At 38.6% G+C, this 24,063-nt stretch overlaps 1 long non-coding RNA gene across 2 annotated transcripts in view; it reads left to right on the top strand.

The window, feature by feature from the left end:
* Positions 1 to 17,128, top strand: part of LOC146080711 (uncharacterized) — a 44,859-nt gene extending 27,731 nt beyond the window's left edge. For both annotated transcript variants that reach the window (XR_014474960.1, XR_014474961.1), the window contains one exon: positions 16,934 to 17,128. This is a non-coding gene — a long non-coding RNA (uncharacterized LOC146080711). The remainder of the gene's footprint in view (positions 1 to 16,933) is intronic.
* The last annotated feature ends 6,935 nt before the right edge of the window (positions 17,129 to 24,063 follow it).

The following is a 24,063-nucleotide window of genomic DNA, read 5'->3' on the forward strand; positions in this document are numbered from 1 at the left end:
GAATTTACCGTTCAAATCCCTTTCTCTGATATGGTCCTGGTGACACAGCGATCCCTCCCTTACGCTCAGTAAGTATGCCAGAAGTTTCATGATGATTCATGTTAAAATAGTTAAAAGTTAACAGTTATTGTTATAAAATGTGCATATAATATGTGCAGGCGTTTGTACTGTTAATGTATTCCAGTGGCTTTGAAAGATTGAACTGAAGAGTCCAGGATGCAGTAGGAGAGGAGCCTACCCTCTAAAAGCTTTAGGATAGGTGCCTGGCTCCTTCGGACCCTCCTACATCCCAGTGTTGAGCTGTGTCACCAGGACCATATCAGAGAAAGGGATTCGAACGGTAAGTTCTTACAAAAATCCCTTTATTGTGCCTCCAGATATATTTAGATGTCCCAGGGATGATTGAAAAAAAAAAACACCCACTGCACCTCCTGTGTTGGAGGGAGCCTCTTCTGCTGACAGGCTCTATTGCAGTTACCGTTGGTTGTGTGGATGACAGTGAATTATGCAGCAGTGTTCAGATGTTAGTTACTGGCTTTCAGATGCCTGCAGTGTGCGTCGCTCCCAGCAAATGCTGTCACTGTCCGCCCGCTCGCTCGCTCACCACGGCATCCAGGCCAGTCTGTCAGATCAGTGGATGTAAGTCCAGCACTATAAAAGCCTGATGACGGCAACAGTACATAATTAGTTAATACTCCAATCTCTGCTGCTGTTTGTATGTGATTGCTCAGAAGATCCCAAAGAGAAAACCAAAAAAATGTAGAATAACAAACTGCGCTGAGTCGGAGTAGGATTAAAAAGAAAAATTACCAATTTAATTTAGTATCACAAAACATATCCATTAATGGACTATACAGACATAGGGGGTTATTCTAGTTCATGCTTTCTGACAAAATCCTTCTTAGATGGACAAAACCATGGGCCTTATTTTGGTTCATTCTTTCTGACAAAATCCTTCTTAGATGGACAACACCATGTGCATTGCAGGGGAGGCAGATGTAACATGTGCAGAGAGAATTAGATTTGGGTGAGTAATTTTGTTTCTGTGCAGGGAAAATACTGACTTCTTTATTTTTACACTGCAATATAGATCTCACTTTGAAATAAAACCCCACCCAAATCTAATTCTCTCTGCACAAGTAACACCTGCCCCACCTGCAGTGCACATGGTTTTGCCCATCTAAGAAGGATTTTGTCAGAAAGAATGAACCAAAATAAGGCCCCATATGCACTGCAGGGGGGCAGATGTAAAATGTGCAGAGAGAATTAGATTTGGGTGAGTCATTTTGTTTCTGTGCAGTGTAAATACTGACTGCATTTTTTTTACACTGCAATATAGATCTCACTTTGAAGTAAAACCCCACCCAAATCTAATTCTCTCTGCACATTTTACATCTGCCCCCCTGCAGTGCATATGGTTTTGTCCATCTAAGAAGGATTTTGTCAGAAAGAGTGAACTAGAATAACCCCCATAATGTGGCCACATTTAAATATAAAATGTAATAAAAAATGACAGTAAGAAATATAATTCATATATGAACATAACATACAATAAAAAAATCTTTCTAGTCAGAAAGGCAAAGCACTGCAGATAGGAAGCGTGATATTGTATGCCGATTATTGGTTATCTGTAGGATAGTGGATTGATCCATAATGAGCAGATGTTAACAATAAACAGGTCTAGGTGCCACTTCTGTGGCATAACCATGGTGTTAGTAGTTTGCATGCAGATGTTAGTACCCGACTGCAGTTTACCTTGTTAGAGATGATATACAGTATATTAAGTGTCTGGCCAGACAGTAGAGTCTAAATACCTTGCAGATAGATGATTTATATAGATGGTAGCCTTCCGAGCCTCCCAGCTGCTGTAGCCAAATATCCTTAGTATAGCAACTTTATCTGGAGAAATCTGACATAGTACTGAGATTTAAATATAGAAGACAGCCTCCAAACCTTTATCCAAATTACTCCAAACCTTTATCAATTACTGTGTACATAGTACTCCATATTCACCATAGAAGGAGAAGGGAAGGTACCACAGTTAAGTTGCAAGGACATTCATAAAAATAAGGTAGATGGAAGTACATTTACTAGGGAGAAAGTCCTAACAGAACTGTCAAGACTGAAAGTGGATAAATCAATGGGGCCAGACGGAGTGCATCCAAGGATACTAAAAGAACTAAAAGATGTGTTGGTAGCGCCATTAACAGATTTATTCAACCAGTCACTAGATACAGGTGCAGTTCCAGAGGACTGGAAAATAGCAAATGTAGTTCCACTGCAAAAAAGCGGAAGCAAAGAAGAAGCAAGTAACTACAGACCAGTGAGCCTTACATCAGTAGTAGGGAAATTAATGGAAACACTATTAAAAGAAAGAATAGTGGAATATCTTAAATGAAACAACAGGATCCAAAACAACATGGTTTTAGAGATCATGCCAAACAAATCTTATTGACTTTTTTGGCTCCATTACCAAAATAGTATACTAGATTAAATGGGGGCCTAGATGTGGCATATCTAGACTTTAGTAAGGCATTTGACACTGTCCCACATCGCAGGCTGCTAAATAAACTTGAAAGTGTGGGATTGGATTATAAAACAATTAAATGGATAAGAACCTGGTTGCAGGATAGGAAACAGACAGTTGTAGTAAATGGAGTGCATTCTATGGAGGGACATGTTACCAGTGGAGTACCCCAGGGATCTGTTCTTGGACCAGTGCTCTTTAATATCTTTATTCAAGGGACATTGCAAATGGTATTAAAGGGAAAGTATGCCTTTTTGCAGATGACACAGAGATATGCAACAGAGTAGACACACCCGAGGGGTAAATCAAATGACTGATGATCTAGGTAAACTTGATAATTGATAAATGCAAGGGGAAGGGGGATGGAAAAGTAGACCAGTGCACAGGTTAAAGGTTTTGGTAAGGTATAAACAGAGTAAGTAAGTATAAGTCCACAAATCTTTATCCTGTATGAGAATATCATTTTCTCTGATAATTAATAGTGGTGGAGGTGCACCCTTGAGACTAATGGGGGTATTTCAAGAAGAAGAAGAAGACTCTTTTTTTGTTGGGGCACTCTTGTCTGGAGATCAATAAATGTAATCTCAGTTAGGAAAATTGTTTAATCGGTAATCAAAGGGGAAACGCCAAATGGGAGTACTCTGAAGATGCCGCTATTATAACAGTCAATACTAGTATAACAAATAAGTATAGAAAGATAGTGTACAGATGAGGGTTACGTCTAGTAAAAACTAACTTTTATTTATAAATTTCTTAAAAAAGGTACTAGACAAACATACATGGTTAGACACACCACAAACTATTTTGAAACCACACTTGTGATTCTGAAGGATACGTACGTACGTACGTACATATATATATATATATATATATACACAGGATTGACGGCGGCACTCGCAATCTCAATACAAACTGACTCAAAGAGCTCAGAATGGGTTCATGACGTTTCGGAATTTATTTCCGTTTTCAGATAATAAATTCCGAAACTTCATGAACCCATTCTGAGCTCTTTGAGTTAGTTTCTATTGAGATTGCGAGTGCCGCCGTCGATTCTGTGTATATTTGCTGCAAAGCTTGGAGGGCACCGCACCGGCTGATGTATTGTCTCTGTTGGAGTGCCGACCATACACCACTTTCTCTCTCTCTCTCTCTCTCTCTCTCTCTCTCTATATATATATATATATATATATATATATATATATATATCACAGAAGAAGGTTCCCCTATTGCGCCCAAGATGGTAATGAAAGCAGCAACTCTAATAGACCCCTGTTAGCCGGGCCCGGCTAAGCAAATAGAGATAGAAAAGAAATATAGAGTGCGCTACATACAGATCAACAATTTTAAAACAATAAACATTTATTTTTAGTCTTCACAAAGACTTCCAATTTAAAAGTTACAGCTGGTCTGTTATTGATACAGATGGTGTTGTAGGCCCAACGCGTTTCGTCAATAAATTGACTTCATCAGGGGCTTAGCGAACAATAAGTCAGCAAGGCGTAAAATCACTGTAAATAATACAAATAGTAGAGTTCATTTATATGAACACAAATACAAAAAGCAAATCATGGATTACAGTCATGATACGGAGTGGAGGACAGCGGAGAGGAAAAGAGATTTTAATGTCTTAATGAGCTCCTAACATAATAGGTGGCAGGCGTGAGGATTTTAATCCCGTTTGGTAGCATCAAATGATTAACATAGAAAAAGCTATTGAAATAGTCCCAAGGGATACAGAATCACCAATAGTGTGTAGTCACCTAATATAGATAATATTAATACCTTAAGCAGATTTAGCGGATCACATACAGTGTCCAGCAGATGAAAGTGAAATGGGTAGGATTGAAAGACTCCTATCAAAGTTCGATTCGAGTGAAGAGTTTAAACGTGATATTGCAGATCTCCAATCTAAGCTAGATTCATTAGAGAAAGAAATAGTCCTGAGAAAACAAAAGAAATTCATTCGTGATAAAAGAGATTATGTAAATGGCCACATTCATATCTGGCCAAATGATACTAGAAATCAAGAAATCCAACCAAGGAACTCAAGGCAAGAAACCTATTCAAATCGTAATTGGGAAGGCCGTAGCCGTGACCAATTCCGTTCCAACGATAGGAATCGCACTCGCTATCCATGTAGTAATAACTACCATAATAACCACTTGAACTATAAACCCTCTGACAGACAGTACGACAGGCCCAGAAGGCCAGACTATCGTTATACCAAAGAAGACTACCACCACAGAGGAACGGACAGAGGTAGAATACCCTCCTATCGAGACTATCACCACTATAGCAGAGAGGACAGAGAGCGGTCCCCCACCCCCCGTAAAAATTCCCATTTTTTAGATGGAGATCGGGATTCAGGTCATCCGTATCGCACAGTACGAGAAGAACTACATACTCGCCTGGAATCCCCGCACGGCCTCAAACGCAGGCTCAACGGAGACCCAGAGGTACTAGAGGGGGCAAACGGTTCTCCCAAAAAGAAAAAAGGCCTACTGGCCCCACTTCCTCCGGGGCAGGAATCATTAACCTATCAGCGAAAAAGCTATCTCCAGCAGAAAGCGCGATTTTAGACAGAGGTCTGAAATTCGCCCCTGATGGCCATATAAATCACTTCAATCTTTTCATAGATTTAAATAAATATATTAGAAATTTAACGGTTCAGAGACACTTCCTTAAAAACCAGACGAATGCAACCAAAGAATCGGTAAACAAACCACTCGTAGCACCTACATCCCACTTCTACCCAGTAGAGTCTAGAGGTAGTCACCTCGAAATTTTCTTTGAGGCGGTTCGTGAGGACTTCCGAACCATAAAACCTAAAAAACGTAAGCCCACTAATTTGAACCCTCAGGAAAACCAAGCTTTAAAAAGTTTAAAAAAGGATGAACAAACGGTTATTAAAATAGCTGACAAAGGAGGGGCGGTAGTCCTACAAGACAAAACCAACTATGTGGCTGAAGCCAATAAAATCCTTGATGACATTTCGACCTATAAAAAAATATCCTCCAATCCTACCCTAGAGTTCCAGAACGACCTGAAGACTCACTTAACCTTGGGCTTGCAGGATGGGGTACTATGTAAGGAAGAATTCGATTACATCTACGTAAAACACCCCATGTTGCCGATTTTTTACCACACCCCCAAAGTTCACAAGGATCAAGCTCAACCCCCGGGACGCCCCATTGTTGCAGGTGTGAACTCCTTAACTTCGAACCTGTCCCATTTTTTGGATTTAAAACTCCAACCTTATGTATTACAAAATACATCCCACCTAAAAGACAGTTCCTCAGTACTACAACTTCTAAAAGGAATGATATGGTCCACTGAGTACAGTTGGCTTACGATTGATGTACAAGGTCTCTATTCTTCCATCCCCCACAATAAGGGTTTAGAGTCGGTGGAAAAAATCCTACGGAATGAAATCTATAAATAAATCTAACTCTGAAATCATCTTTTTGATCAAGAGTATAGAATTCATTCTAAAACATATTTTTTTTTAATTCAACGGGGAGTACTACATCCAGCAACAGGGGACGGCCATGGGGACAAAATTTGCCCCGGCTTACGCCAACTTACATATGAGAGCCTGGGAAGAACAACATATATACGGTTCCCGTTTTGAAAACAACATAATTTTTTATAAACGTTATATAGACGACCTACTGCTGATCTGGAGAGGTGACGAAACGAGCATATCGGACTTTATGACATATATTCATATCAATGATTTTAATTTAAAATTTACATTCAAAACTAATATTTCTACTATCGACTATTTAGACCTTGAACTTATAGGCTCACCCGGTGAAGAAATCAAAACTCGTACCTTCTTTAAGAAGGTTGACGCAAATAGTTTTATCCCAGCAACCAGCTGCCACCTGCCTTCTTGGAAAAATAGCGTTCCGTACGCCCAGTTCCTTAGAATAAAGAGGAACTGCAGTGAAGATTGCGAATTCTGGTCCCAGTCCCAACTTTTAGCCAACAGATTCATTGAAAGGGGATACAAGATAAATCACATCGAAGAGGCCAGACAAAAAGCATTCGCACAAGAAAGAGAAAATCTACTGACGAAACAAGTGAGACCGGCCAAAGAATTCAAGAGCCGCCCCTTCGTGACACAATTTAATTGTGAAAACCATGAAATAAAAAAGGTACTAGAGAGGCACTGGACAACCCTGTTGCGTGACCCTATTTTGGGTCAACATCTCCCACCTAAACCCAATCTGGTGTACCGCCGGGCCAATAACCTTAAGTCCATACTTGCCCCCAGTAGATTAAAACCTACCACATCTGCAGTTCCTAAAACAACGCATTTCTTGAACAAAAAACCGGGTACAACCCCTTGTAACAGATGCATCTGCTGTCCCTTTTTCGACAAAATCCAGTTCCAACACACCCTGGAGAACGGAAAAGAGTACAAAATCCAAGAAGCAGAGACATGTAATTCCGACCATGTGGTCTACAGAATCACCTGTAGCTGCAACCTTCATTACATTGGCAAAACAATAAGACAAACAAAGCTCCGTATCCAGGAGCATATGAGAAACATCAAAAATAAAGTAAGAGTGCACAGTCTCCCCAGACACTACCAGGAGAAACACAACTCTGAGGTCACAAAAGAGAACTTTAAGTTTACGATCTTGGAAAAAGTCCCTGTTAACCCTAGAGGGGGCAATAGGGGTCAAGAACTTATAAAAAAAGAAAGTTTTTGGATCTATACCCTGAATACCCTCTCTCCCAGAGGACTTAATGAGGGAGTTGATATTGTAGCTTTCATTTAGCTCTTACCCTTCGACTATTTCTGGTGCTTTTCTCTCTGCTCTATTCTGGCACTTATTGTTTTGCCCTTTTGCTAAAATATCTGTGTATATATTGTTCCACTCTAAACTAATAGGTAGATCTCGATGTAAATGGGACAATCACCTCAATGGGCATGCCTATACTGGGCTTACTATTTGCGACCCCCTTTCCCATATCTATATATCGTTGTACCCCTTTATTCCTTATATTAATATCACTATTCTGTGTATAGGGTAACGCACCGTAGACATTGTACTTATATACTCCTGATGGGAACTTACCCCCATGTAGCCACTTCCATACTGATATTCACCACACCCTAGTACATTTACATGTGTTGTCTCTCCTAATGATTAGGAGATCTTAGGATTATATTTAATTATAGTACACTATTATGTAGCCTCCTTCGTTATATGTACTTATAGCACTTATGCACATAAACTAGTGTCACTCCGCATAATTAGGAGGTTCACAGTAATAAACCTGATTGTAGCACATCCATATGTAGCCACTCCTATATATGTACTTATAGCACTCATACACTTTTATATGTGTCACCCCACATGATAACTAGGTAGTTATCACTTTAATAATTAATTAATTAATTATATATATAAAAAAATATGTATCTAATAAGTTCACTGATAATATCCACAATTAGTGGTATACATAAACTAATATGGCACTTTTTTCATGTATTTTTATTTTTCATGTATCAGCCCTATTTTTTTTTTTATTATTATTATTTATTATTTTATATTTCACTGATTATATATATATATATATATATAGTTTTTGAGATAATATACTGCGAGTTGATAATGGTATGTATAAGGGGCCATTGTGCTATTAACTTCCACATATAAGCTATAAAGTTCCCCCTAATATGGCGCCTGTCTGGAACGCATATATACTAGCTTTGCGCTCCACAGGCTTAGTTACACCCTCACTCGGAGGTACGCCCACCCAGCTGTAGCTTAACCACTAAGGATGAGGTATGACGTCGGCGCAGTCCAATATGGCGCCCGTTTGGAAAGCACAGCGGAGACGCTGTGCGTTCCACCGCGTAATTAGGGAATAAAACCACTTATTCTATTCCCTTTATATAGCGACAACTAGCCCCAGTATGTATATACATTAATCTACCCAGCACTTCTAATACTATGCTCATTCAGCGTATATATATACGTTTTGCCACACACTGCTAGTTTTGGGTAACAGGAAGTAGTCACACTCCCAGTGCTCCATAAATAGCTGCATCTCTTATATGAGATCATTCTGATTTTGGATCCCTAGCTGTACACTTCCGGTTTTACTCCTAAAAGTAAGTACACTTTTAAGGCATTTAACTTTGGGTCATTGTTCTATACCAGTCCCTGGCTTGTAAAAAAAAGTTGTTTTGTATTTATTTCAAAGGTTCTAAAGTGCTTTAGGAACCATACCTGAAAACTATTGAAAAGCTGATGTAGGTCTTTGACCATTATGTTACTACATCTGCACTCATTCTTGTGACGCTGTAAGTTCCAAAACATATGTTTGTCACATATTGGCTAAAGGTGAAGGTGAAGGGAATAGTTAAAGATGATCATTTGATTATCCATATTTCTTCCCATAGATATGCCCATTTCCTGTTAAGGCACATCTCTGAAACACACCTGTGTGAATGACTTTTTTGGGTCTTTGACCCCACAGACGTATTATCAGCTTTCCTGTGTCATATATGTAAGTCTTTATACTTTCACTGGAGAACATCCAGCTAGTAGTGCTGGTGAAGGTGTGCTTATAGCATTTTGTAATATTTACATTCCTTCCTATAGTAACACCCATTACCTACTCAGGGTGCGCGTTGAGTTTCACTCCGTCATCTGCTGGACACTGTATGTGATCCACTAAATCTGCTTAAGGTATTAATATTATCTATATTAGGTGACTACACACTATTGGTGATTCTGTATCCCTTGGGACTATTTCAATAGCTTTTTCTATGTTAATCATTTGATGCTACCAAACGGGATTAAAATCCTCACGCCTGCCACCTATTATGTTAGGAGCTCATTAAGGCATTAAAATCTCTTTTCCTCTCCGCTGTCCTCCACTCCGTATCATGACTGTCATCCATGATTTGCTTTTTGTATTTGTGTTCATATAAATTAACTCTACTATTTGTATTATTTACAGTGATTTTACGCCTTGCTGACTTATTGTTCGCTAAGCCCCTGATGAAGTCAATTTATTGACAAAACGCGTTGGGCCTACAACACCATCTGTATCAATAACAGACCAGCTGTAACTTTTAAATTGGAAGTCTTTGTGAAGACTAAAAATAAATGTTTATTGTTTTAAAATTGTTGATCTGTATGTAGCGCACTCTATATTTCTTTTCTATATATATATATACAAATCTGTAGGGGCGGCACTCCACTGTAGTTGTCGCAGATGCGCAGTAATTGCAGATAGTCTGGTGCCCTCCGTTGTCAGGGGTACTGACCATATGCAGGGTGTGGAGGGGACGGTGGCACTCAGCAGCAAAGAAATACACCAGGCAGGTTTAGTGAGCCAACGTTTCGAGGCACAGCGGCCTCTTTATCAAGGTGTTGTTGTTTTCACCTTGATAAAGAGGCCGAGTGCCACCGTCCCCTCCACACCCTATATATATATATATATATATATATATAAGGAAAATTTTGCGGAACCCTTAAATATCCTTCTTTCTATAGAGACGGTCCACCACCGTCCCTTAAGTTGAACCCGTGCAGACACCCATTGTTAGTGGGGAGTGTGTTTTTTCTATTCTAAGGGGACCATATAATTATTCTTAGAAACACTCTCTGTGTACCATATCTTGGCGCTGAACTCCCTCTCTTTTGTTTATCCATATATATATATATATATACACACACAGTACAGGAGGTTGGCACTCTGGATAACAGAAAAATGGTTGATTGTCGCGGTGCCTTCCAGAGGAATAATATACAATAGAGTTTCTCCTAACACTGTGAGCCAGGGGCTGGCTGGTTGTGATGGGAAAAAAAGAGGCAGCACTCTGCGGGCTTTGTCAAAACACGATCAAAGTGTATTAAGGCATAGAGACGGACAACGTTTCAAAACCCGAAGGCTTTTTCCTCAGGTCCACAAATAACGAAAGTAACAGGTTGACAAAAAAACAACGGGGTGCTTAATCCCCGAAACGTTGGCTTATGCTGTGATTTTTGAAATACACGTTGAACATTTCCCGACTGTGTGCCGCTGCCTGTTATTTCAAACCTACTACAATCGTCTCCAGAAGGCACCCGGGTAACTGTATATGTGGGGGAGTGCCGGACCGAACCGCCAGACTCTATATATATATATATATGTAGAAAAAAACCAGAGAGCGCACAAATGAGCTAGTATGAAGGTACAAATTTACTATAATAAAAAAGCTCACATACATGTAAGTTAAGATATGCAGGTATGCAATCATATAAAAACCAGCAAGGCAGTAGACCACAATCAAAGACTCAGCGGCACGGCGGCTCGACTACAGCGGCTGGAATCGGAGGACCCGGCAGACGTCACAACGTCAGAGGATAATCAGCGTCAACCAAGGACCGCCCCAACGCGTTTCGTCAGCTTGTGACTTCGTCAGGAGGCGTGTCATGCATCACAAATGGTAGAGCTTATATACCCGAATGATGCACAGATCGTATATATCATCACTGATTGCTTAAAGGTATATTACCGGCAAATACATTAACGGAATAGATACAGTAGCAAAAAACAGACAAAAGAATACATTACAGTATGTAATGAAATACAATAAAAGTACATTTACATCATAATATAACAATACATGTATAATAAAAAAACAAGAAAATATATAAAATATATAAGGCAGAATGAATGAAATCGACACAGCATTGCACGACACGGACATCACAACAGGACTAAGCATGGACTAAGGGGTGTACCCCCAACTACAAAGCAATTATCCTCTGACGTTGTGACTTCTGCCGGGTCCTCCGATTCCAGCCGCTGTAGTCGAGCCGCCGTGCCGCTGAGTCTTTGACTGTGGACTACTGCCTTGCTGGTTTTTATATGATTGCATACCTGCATATCTTAACTTACATGTATGGGAGCTTTTTTATTATAGTAAATGTGTACCTTCATACTAGCTCATTTGTGCGCTCTCTGGTTTTTTCTACATGTTTACCCCCTGTGGTGTTTTGTGAAACACCAAACGGAGCACAGCTGCACTGCATGTTGATCCTGATACACGGACGGATCCATTCCATTTCTGGACTCTCTAGCGCTTTTATGGACCTTTTGTATGTATATATATATATATATATATATATATATATATATATATACGAGGTAAGTAGGTGCGGCACTCAGCTTTCTCATCCAAATAAAGAAATGACGACAGGACCAAGTCGACGTGTCGTGTCAACGTTTCAGTGCTTTTATTTGTGCACTATCATCAGGATACAAACAGTGTACTGTGATTCCAGTTTAAATAGCATCACCCATGTGTTGGCTGTGTGCAGGCACCTCCCCCCGCCCAGCAGGAGAGGATGACGTCACTGTCACACAGCTGACACTGATTACAAAGCATCAACTTGGTATAAACTTTTCAATACAAAACATACATATAATTATAATGAATACAAGATGTGAATATGGTATTACGTGATATCAATATATAAATGTTACACTACAACTCAAGTGAAAGAATACAAAAAATATAAAAATATATAAAAAAGTATATAAAAAAGTGCTAAAAATAGTGAACCGGAGAATGGTAATGGCAAATATATATATGTTCCAGATGGAGCAGAAAATATTTTTTGACCAACCTGAGTTGGCAGCTAATATGTCATCATATGTGAGATATATAGATGACGTGTTCTTCGTGTGGTCCAAGGAGGACAGTCATTTATTACAGCTTATCAATGCCCACAATGCCACTAGCTGTCCCATAAAGTTCACGGTTCGCATGAACCAAAGCCAGATTGATTTTCTCGATGTCGCCATAACACGCAGTACTACAGGGTTGTCCACTAAGGTTTTTTTATAAACCGACAGACCGCAACACAGGTCTCCACATCAACAGCTGTCATCCCAAATCTTTGAAAATGGGGCTCCCATACTCTCAGATGATCCGAGTGAGACGGATCAATTCTGAAAGTATGGAAGCAGAGTCACAATTAGACGACCTCATAGAGAAATTCATGGAAAGGGGGTATGAGAAACAGTTCCTCATTAATACCAAGAACAAAGTATTAAAAATGGATCGCAATGACTTATTAAAGAAAAAATCTGATGATAATATAGATAAACGAGAACGGTTACCCTGGGTAAATAGATACACCACTAGTTCAGACCAAGTGAGCAAAATTATCAAACAGCAATGGCCTATAATGAGAACTGACGCATCATTGCCATTTAAAGACACTGCAATCATGCCCTGTTACAAAAGAGGGCCTAATCTTCGTGATGTATTAGTAAAATCAGACGTCACAAGATATAAGAAAGACAAACATTTTTTATCACAAAAACCTGGTTGCTTTAAATGCACATGCGTCACCTGTCAGTTCATGCTAAGTGGGAGTAGCTTCAATCACCCCCATTCAGGGAAGAAAATCCCAATTAAACAGCATTTAACATGTAATAGCATGTTCGTGATATATCAATTATTGTGCCCATGCGGCCTCACTTATATAGGCAAAACACAACGTAAGTTTAAGGAGAGAATGGCGGGTCACCGGTCCACCATCAGGGCAGCATTAGCATCTGGTGACAGTGACCAACCGGTGGCCCGTCATTTTGTCAGTAAACAACATTCTCTCTCCAGCCTTAGATATCGTATAATAGACCAGGTGGAGAAACCTATACGGGGGGGAGACCGCAACAGAGCGCTGTTAAAGTGCGAAGCAGAGTGGATACATCGCTTGGATGTATTAGCCCCTCGGGGATTGAATGAATATTTATCCTTTGCTGCATTTTAATCCCCCTGTCCATATAATATACTCTCAAACTACAGACACATAATGGGTCTCCTTTAAGAATATATCCAACCACTGTCCATCTGATGTATCATGTAATTTTTCCAAATATGGATATGTATGGAATAAATAGATATTTTATGTAACAAATAATCTGTTTTATACCATTCTCCGGTTCACTATTTTTAGCACTTTTTTATATACTTTTTTATATATTTTTATATTTTTTGTATTCTTTCACTTGAGTTGTAGTGTAACATTTATATATTGATATCACGTAATACCATATTCACATCTTATATTCATTATAATTATATGTATGTTTTGTATTGAAAAGTTTATACCAAGTTGATGCTTTGTAATCAGTGTCAGCTGTGTGACAGTGACGTCATCCTCTCCTGCTGGGCGGGGGGAGGTGCCTGCACACAGCCAACACATGGGTGATGCTATTTAAACTGGAATCACAGTACACTGTTTGTATCCTGATGATAGTGCACAAATAAAAGCACTGAAACGTTGACACGACACGTCGACTTGGTCCTGTCGTCATTTCTTTATTTGGATGAGAAAGCTGAGTGCCGCACCTACTTACCTCATGAACATGCTTACTTGAAGCTGTGGGGCACCAGTGAAAGCTTCTAGTGCAACAGGAGTGCCGGTCCACCTGGATCTCTATATATATATATATATATATATATATATATATATATATATATATATATATATATATATATATATATATATATATATATATATATATATAACAATAGGAAAATCAATGGCGGCACTCATAGACTTGGTGGAAAAATAATGTTTCTTTATCAAATCATCACTTGTGCAAAAAAGATAACCGACGTTTCGGGGATGTACCCCGTTTTCAAGGTGCAGGTTGTTGTTCCTGCACCTTGAAAACGGGGTACATCCCCGAAACGTCGGTTATCTTTTTTGCACAAGTGATGATTTGATAAAGAAACATTATTTTTCAACCAAGTCTACGAGTGCCGCCATTGATTTTCCTATTGTTATCCTATGCATCGGAAGGCACCGCAGCAATATACACTCACTAAGGAACTGAGTGCCGGTCCGCCCCACACCTGTGTGTATATATATATATATATATATATATATATATATATATATATATATAGACGTCCAGACGGCGGCACTCACCCAAAAGAAACATTCACAGGCAGTGTTTCAACGTTTCGAACCTTTTAATCACGGTTCTTCATCAGGATGTACAAATAACAATAAATACAAAACCGTATTTATACATACCCAGGTGAAATCCACACCAATAGTGTCAGGCTAGGATTGGCGCCACTGAACTTGCTCCACGCCTCTGCATGACGCACACAACAAGCGCGTCACCGCGTCAGCAGTGGAGGCCCGACAGAGCGCCCAACCCCGCCCCCGTTTCCATGGTGACACACCTAAACACAGTACCCGGCACCAATATTGAATAAGCGGGAGACCAGTGACGGTTTACAGCGTGTCCGCCGCGTCATCACGCTGAGCCCTGCTGCCGTCCCCAGTCCATCCCAGCCACATCAGGTTACCAAGGTAACTGTGTGTAAATAAACAGACATAAGAATCGTCAGCACGCAGGCTGACACAGTAAGAAAACCTCCCCAATACAGATCAATTAGTGTCCCTCATAGCATTACCAGGGAGAAGAAACAATAATAAACACATAAAAAGAATAATACAATATAATAATAATATAAGTGTCGACATAAAAATAATACAATATAATAATAATATAAGTGTCGACATAAAAATAATGAACAAACAAAACATGAAAAAATGGCAGCATCAAAAATACAATAATCAAAAACAAGGCTATGAATGAAAGAGATGCATAAAAATAGCATACAAGATATCGACAATACTGGAGTCAGCAATCAAAATATATTATGAACGTTCACTGAATATTTACCAAAGTACAACTGAGGTGCATTTTACAAAAAACAGAGTAAGCCTCTGAATTCATTGAGGCCTCTAGGGGCCAATGTGCCCAGCCGTTGAATCCATTGAGCCTCACACTGTAACAATTTTAATGATCTATTCCCTCTACGTATAGACTCAGGAATGTGATCAATGATCATAAAGCGTAACATAGGAATCGTGTGATGTGCCTCTAAGAAGTGACGCGCGGCTGGTCACTCACACCTTTCTTAAGGGCCATCTTAATAGAATGTCTATGACCAGCAATGCGTTCCCTCAATGTATGCTCAGTTTTACCTATATAGCTGAGGGAGCATGGACACGTAATCATATACACAATGTACCTAGTATGCTCAGTTTTACCTATATAGCTGAGGGAGCATGGACACGTAATCATATACACAATGTACCTAGTGGTACAAGTCACTCTATGTCGAATTCCATATCTCCTGCCGCTGGAAGGATGGCAAAAAGAATCACCTGTAATAAAGGACCTGCAGGTAATGCAATTCAGGCATTTAAAGCAGCCTGGTTTAGCTCTTAGAAAGGACTCACTGCTGCTGTGTTGTAGTTTGCCAATATCAGTTTTAACGACTATGTCCCTTACACTCCTGCCACGAGTGTAACTGGGCATAATCGTGGTATCCGTTAAGTTAAGAGTCTGATCCATTTGGACCAGGGGCCACAATTTCTTAACACACTTTTTGACATCTCCACTGCTGGTGTTAAAGTGATTGACCCACGGTAATCGCTTGCCGATATCAGTTTTATCCCTATAGGTCAGCAGTGACTCCCTAGTCTTAGACAGGGCCTTGATCTTGGCCTCTTGCAGTAGGGTGTCATCATAACCCCTTTCCCTAAACTTCAAGGCCCCCAACCTAAAAGAGCCCCCAACCTAAAAAATAAATTGGTTAATAGCGCCCTCCCCCAAAAGAAAAGCAGGGTACTATCCTCAATAAAGGCTTCCACAGATGTGGTATGTGCCCTGGGTGTAGGGAGGTAAAAAGTGATGGCTCCAAAAAAATTGAATAGGTAACCATCAATGGTATTAAGTTTGTTTTAAAGGATTTTTTAACATGTAATACTAGAAGGGTGGTGTATATGATAGAATGTACGTGCAATTTGGTCTATATTGGCCGGACTTCACGACCTCTAAAGGTCAGGATTGGGGAGCATCTTCGAAATATTAAAAAAGGACTCCTCACACATGCCTTATCACAGCACTTTAAAGAGGTCCACAACAGCTGCACTAACTGCATTAAAAAGTTTTTAGCCATTAAATGTATCAAACCTAATTATCGACTGCGCAATTTGGATACTCTGCTGGCTAAAGCAGAAATGCGCAGTATATATGATTTTGGTACCTTAAAAACCCGGCGGACTGAATGCCGACTTTGAAATTAAATGGTTTTTATGATATTTATTTTTATGACTTTTTTTAATGATCATTCTGTCTTAAATCCACGCTCTTAGTAATTATATCTATCTGTATAATCTAATATTTATTAATTGGCCTTGCTAGATACAAACTGGTTTTGTACTTTTCATGTATATAATTTCATTGTTCATATGTATCTTAATACTTACTTTTAAATATCTGCCATTTTATATAGTTATGGTTTAAATGTATTGCTGACATAATTCTGCATCGTTTTTACTCTAGATGCGTCCTTCTACAGTAAGGATCTATGCTATAATAAGCAGGAGTCCTGTGAACTAGACCACTGACATTCTCCGTGTTTACGGAGCTTAAAGAACCGGAAGTGCGGCGCAGTGGAACGCAGAATGCGTTCCAAAAGCCGGAAGTGACAAAATCAAGTGCCGAACCCGGAAGTAGTCAGCGGTGCGGTGCTTTTAAAGTGTGTTATTTTGTGCTTTTTTATGTAATAAAACTGGCTTCACTATTATAAGCCCTTCTTCTCTTTGCATATTGGATTGCTACACCCTGCGGGGAATTCTGAATCATCTGGATCTGAGGATCATGAAAAAATCTATGTTTTAAAAGGAAGTATTTTTTTGCTGTACATATCACCTGTTTAAACACCTTATGTACTGCTAAAATACTGCACCTATCCCGGGCGCCGGTAATAAGCACTACTCTAGGACCTCGCTGTTAATAGAGGTCCAATGAAAAGAGATGAAGAGAAAGATGTAGAGGTGCGCTTAGATGTGTTTCACCAACAACAGATTCATCTTATAGAATAATAGAATAAGTTTATTCCAAACAATAAAAAGAAGAATTCTTTACATAAAATACAAAATACAGAAGTTTTCCGGTAGGTATTTTCACATAGGTGCATTTATTCCTGATTTGACCTTAGATGTGTCTTGGTCTAAGAAACCCTACGCGTTTCGTCCCTTGGGGACTTCTTCAGGGGTAATACACAGAGATCAATTGGTTAAGCGGTTTTTCACTCATAAATAAACTGTGAGAGAAAACTCTGGGATGTACAGGTTAAAATATGGCCGACGCTGGTACTCATGAATCACGATACGTCTGGTATTCATGTATCACGATTTCATGAATATTAGCAGAAGTGAAAATTATAATTGAACACCTCTCCAGCTGGTGTCCTTTCCAATTCTGCGGTGTACTCAGTGTTAGGGTTGAGTGGGGTGTTTGCAGTCTGGGTAGAGAGATCTCTCTCTACCCAGACTGTGGACACCCCACTCGACCCTAACACTGAGTACACCGCAGAATTGGAAAGGACACCAGCTGGAGAGGTGTTCAGTTATAATTTTCACTTCTGACCTTGCTAATATTCATGAAATCATGATACATAAACTTATTCTATTTTTAAAGATGAATCTGTTGTTGGTGAAACACATCTAAGCGCACCTCTACATCTTTCTCTTCATATATATATATATATATATATATATATATATATATATATATATATATATATAATCTGTATGTAGTGTGTGTGCCTCCTTATTCTGCTGTATGTAGCGTGTGCTCCTTCTCCCTGTACCATACAGAAACGAGGACCAGAGTGGGCAATCAAAAAAGACTAAGAGAGTACAATCTAGAGAAAAAGGCGAAAGCAGAAGGCGAAAAGATTCAAAAATAAAGTGAAAGGAAGGGGTATATTTAATCTCTCCAAAAAAACATTAAATGAGAAGGAAATTAACCTCTTGGAGAATGGACTTAATTATGCCACTGCAAGTAAACCCAATTTGTTTGAATTATTCACTGATTTGAACCGCTACGTTAGGACTCTTAGCCAAAAAAGATACTTTGCGTTTAAGAAACAAAGAGGACAAGAATACTCAGTAGCTCTGAATTCAGAGGATAAAGTTTTGGTGGAAATTCTTGAATCTCTTTCTACAGACGACGCAATTACAACAGAAAGCACATATATATATATATATATATATATATATGATATGAATGATGAGACTACTAGAATGAGATCCAAGAATAAATCTGAATTCAATCTGTTACAATATAGAGGACCATATATATAGAGTTTTTATAAGCACGCAATGGAGGAATTTAGAAAACTGTGATGAAACTGCGAGAGGCCCATTAAAAGATAATTTAACAGAAAAAGAGCAAAAAGCCCTAAAAACATTATGTGATGACAAAAGTATAGTTAGTTATCAAACAGGCCGATAAGGGGGGGGGGGGGGGGGAGTCGTTGTAGTGGACATGGTAGAATATTTAAAAGAGGCCTATGGACAATTGAGTGACTAAGAATATTATAATAAACTTACAAATGACCCCACTTTGAGGTTTCAGAATGAGTATAAACACCTGCTAGATGAAGGACTATCCATGGGAGCAATATCTAAGGAGGTTTGTGCTTTGTTATACATTCCACAACCAGTTATACCGATGTATTATTTTCTACCTAAGATACATAAAACACTGACCTGCCGTCCTGGGAGGCCCATTATAGCTGGAATTGGATCCATGACAAATAATTTGTCATTTTTTGTTGATAATCACTTACAAAAATATGTTTTACAGTTAGATTCTTATATTAAAGACACTACGCACTTTTTACAAAAAATAGGAAAGGTAGGATGGAAAGACAATTATTACTTCATCACTAGTTATGTAGAATCAATAAATTGCAATATTGATCACGATTTAGGACTCAAAGCAGTTGAGGAATATTTAAAGACTCGAGAATTGGGCACTTTTATTTTACAGTCCATTAAGTTTATATTAGCACATAATTATTTTGTTTTTGATTCTAATTTTTATTTACAATCGAAGGGTACCGTCATGGGGACCAGGCTTGCCAACATATTCATGGGATGCTTCGAGGAGCACCATGTGTGGGGCGGCTGCATGGGGGGAACCTGGTCCTCTATAGCAGGTACATAGATAATTAGATTTTTGTTTGGGAGGGGGATTTAGAGTAAGTAGTCAATTTCACAGATAGTTTAAATAATAATTTATATGGTTTGAAATTCACAAGCACCTTTCACAAAGAGAGAGTGAGCTTACTGGATATTGCTTTTATGGTCGAAAATTGAAAAATTAAAACTGAAACCTATGTCAAACCAGTTGATCAAAACAGATACTTAGAGTACACAAGTAATCATCACATTAAATGGAAAAATAATATTCCCATAAGTAAGTTTATGAGAATTAAGAAAAATTGTTCATCTAAAGAAACCTTCACAAGACAGAGTGGGAGTATATATCAGGCCTTTTTAGAACAAGGATATCCAGAAAAATTATTGATAGAATCCCTAAAAGCTGTGGAAAGAATGGATAGGGAGAACCTTCTAGATAGAGAACTGAAGGATAAATATAAAAAGAAAGAAAAGAAAACAGTTTGTCACACAGTTTAATACGCAAGCTATGACAATAAAAAAGATAGTAAAGAGATATTTACACCTCCTAGAACTAGACGAAGTTATGAAAATTGAAGTAGATATCAGGGACACAGTAGTGTTTCGAAAATCAATAAATTTGAAGAACAAACTTGCCCCCAGTTTCTTTAAAAATCCTGAAAAACAAACACAAAAGTCAACATGGTTACCAGAAACACCAAAAGGATATCACACTTGTGGGGGAGACAAATGTATGTCATGTAAATATACTATAAGAAAAAGTGCTAATATTATGTCCCAGGTGTCAGGGGAAAGTTTCTCTATTAAAGAGTTTATCAATTGCAAAATGGAATATATTATATACTTATTAAGCTGTAAATGCAGTTTACAGTATGTTGGCCGTACGATCCGGAATCTCCACGTGAGGTATATGGAGCATAAGAGAAACATCTGTAAAAGAACATTGACTAATAGTTCACATAAACATTTCGCAAAATGTCAGAAAGGGGATGCAGGAGGTATAACTATGATTGGAATAGAGCATATACCATATACAGCCAGGGGGGGGGGGATAGATATGTCCAACTATGTAGAAGGGAAGCCTTCTGGATCTTTAGGCTAAAGACCCTAGTCCCTCAAGTTCTCAATAACACCATTGAAATTAACAACATATACGTCTGGTATAGTGTGGTTATAACAAATTAAAAAATGCATTATTAGGTTAGATCTCTCCATCTTTATTTGCCTTATGACAAAATGACTTAGTGGGTATAAGAAGAGACTAGGAATATTAGTAGGTATTACACTGTATGTGGGGTAACAGGATACAGTAAAGGTATCGGGTATGGAATTGGATGAGTTCTTTTGGGTAATTCTCTGGGGTTAGGATGCTACGAAATAAGGTCCAATACTGGCATAAGTAAAAATAAACATTTATTATAATAATAAAAATATATATTTCTAGACAATATGATTTTTTTATATTTATTTTACATGTTTTAAATATATAAATTTAAGGTCTATTCATTAAATGTTGTTTAAATGATTTGGTTACCTGAGGAATAGAAATTTAATAAGGCGAGGCTATGAAAAGGTTAATATGAGGCTGTGTCTGTGTATATATACCGGGTTGAAAGCGAGGCTTGGATTGAAAGTAAAAGAGGCTTGATATTAGTAAAAGAACGGAGAGAAAAATGGCCGCGGCACTGAGCCTTTTTGTTATTGAAAACGAGGCATGGATGATAAATCAAAGATGGCAGCCACAATCCTATAAGCAACAGAGGCTAAAGCGAGGCTTGGAATGCAAGTCAAATAGGCTTGCTATCACAAAAAGAACACACCGAGTCTGCTGACGCTGAGGTGTGATATATTAGCATTAGATATATTAGATAGACAGCAGAAAACAGGGATATCGGGTGCAAGTGATTAAAATAATTATACAATTAGATTTTTATATAAACAAAAAGTGTGGCAGGTGCTGCTCTCAGAAGTGAATCTGAATCACTCCAAGTAGAAAGACCACAATTTTAAACAAAAGAGAGCGCAGTTGTCACACTATAATAGGATATAAAATTTATTAATAACAACACATAGATATAATCTCTATAAAATATATCATATTAATCAACACTGACATCTGTTGGGCACATTGATCAAAAAAGCATTGGAGACAATGGAGGTTATTCTGGTTGGTGCGTAAATGTCCGAATTCTTTCGGAGCGGACCACACGCCACGCTGTGCGGACATGGTACGAAGAAACGCGCACCGGTCCTCCGCATTCGGACGGACTCACACTTTAAGAACAGGGCGACATCCAAACCATGCGTGTGCGGTGGACACACACATATTCTGCACGGTCTTACCGCGTCTGCACGGTCTTACTGCGTCAGAACGGACGGGAAGCTGCCCGTACGCACAGATGCGGTGTATTATCGCAAAACTCACCATTATTATCTGAAGTCAGAAAACGGTCACATAACCCACTTATGCAATTAGCCAACCTCATTAAAAAGTGTTTGTTGAGAATTGGAATCAATTACATCCTAATAGATACTTAAACACATTACTACCACATCCATTACACACATTAACTCTTACATCATGTGAAGTGATATTTTAATCTTTGTCACCCCCTTTATCTAGCTTTTATGTATGCATATGATATCAGAATTGCACGTCAAATGCTATATTCTACAATGTGCTAATTATTACTAACACATAATAAAGCAAACGTAACAACAGTTATTAACAGAGTGTGTGTGTATTTTGTTGTTTGGAATAATGTAAATAGATCTACAATTATCGTACCTTTGTGTCTTGCAAGGATGTAAACACTACAATAACATACATCTATATACAGTATGTACCTTTTGGATCAGAAAATTATTATAAACAATTACACATATACTGTTTATTGTTTAAAAAACACACAGACAACGTCTAACTGTTATAAACTTTTTATTATTAACAATAATTTTTTAAATAATTAAATCTAACATAAAAACAGGCCTGCTGTTGTATTGGAAAATTGTACATTGCGTCAATGGTTAAAATGACTATATGTATTGTGTATGTTATATAAGCCGAAGTGTAGGCTTTTATTGAATAAATTTTATAACTGAGGAAAAAAAGTTGTGTACCTTCACCTCTAAGCGCACTCTGTTCCCTTTTTGTATATATATATATATATATATATATATATATATATATATATATATATATATATATGTATATAGAGACATATATAAATATATATGACACATACATACATATATACATACATGCATACATACTAAATGGAAAGCCTGTTTTTGTCCCTCTGCCCTTTACTCTGTAGAAGACATCACAGTCATAGTGCTCCTTCTGAATCACAACCCACCCATGAGTAAGCTATGACAAGCATGTAATGATCTCCACCAATAACAACTCATCAAAATCCGCTCAGTGTCTGTTCTCTGATGCAACGTGGCATGGGACTTAGTTAACTCTCAGGAATTTAGGGGGGAGGGGTTTTAACACAATTGCGCTGCTGGATATAGTGAATTATGAACTCCAAGTCAAGTGTGGGTATGACCAGAAAGGAATGAAACTGGACACGCTTGTAGAAATTAATATTTTATAAATGTAAAAAAAAATTTTTTTTTTTTTTTTTTTCAACCAACATATACATGTACAATAACACTAAAATATATAAAAAAGCATATTTAAGAATAAATCTTGAATAGTGAGGTGTCTCCAAGGTGGGGTAGATTCCCAATGATAGGGTTTAACTCAGTTCCAAGGAAATAGAAGAAAGCGCAATATTAAGCAGTCATGAATTTAAAGAAGCCAGATTAGCATGTAGACAAACATGCACTAGATGGTAGGCAGTTCTTATTTGTAAAATAGGAGAATTTATCTCACCCAGATGATTGTAGATAGCGGGGAGCCAAATAGATGTTTGTTTAGCTCGACCCAAGTGACCCTCCAGGAGGCAGGGACAAGCAGCTGAAGAACGCTGTATGTAGAGCGGCTATGATGATTGCGCTCAGTAGCGCTCCGTGGTGTTAGTAGCCTGCGTCCCCTTGTAAGATGAACCGGGGGACCGAGCCACGGTCACGGCCTGTGTAGCAGGTGCTCGTCGGAGCTGTTAGGGGCGGTAGATGAGTTGGCAATCAGCCGGTGGCCGCGTGAGACGCCGGCTTTGAATTTAGCGGTAAACGCTGGGAGTCAGCTGTGCGGCTGGAAGCTGAGTCGGAGGTGGAACCTTGGAGACACGTCAGGTGAAGTATGTATTGCGTCAACGCGTTTCGTACCCTCACAGGAGGGTCACTTGGGTCGAGCTAAACAAACATCTATTTGGCTCCCCGCTATCTACAATCATCTGGGTGAGATAAATTCTCCTATTTTACAAATAAGAACTGCCTACCATCTAGTGCATGTTTGTCTACATGCTAATCTGGCTTCTTTAAATTCATGACTGCTTAATATTGCGCTTTCTTCTATTTCCTTGGAACTGA

The sequence above is a fragment of the Crinia signifera genome, chromosome 5 (genome assembly GCF_055691185.1).
Source record: "Crinia signifera chromosome 5, ASM5569118v1, whole genome shotgun sequence".
NCBI classification, from domain to species: Eukaryota; Metazoa; Chordata; class Amphibia; order Anura; family Myobatrachidae; genus Crinia; species Crinia signifera.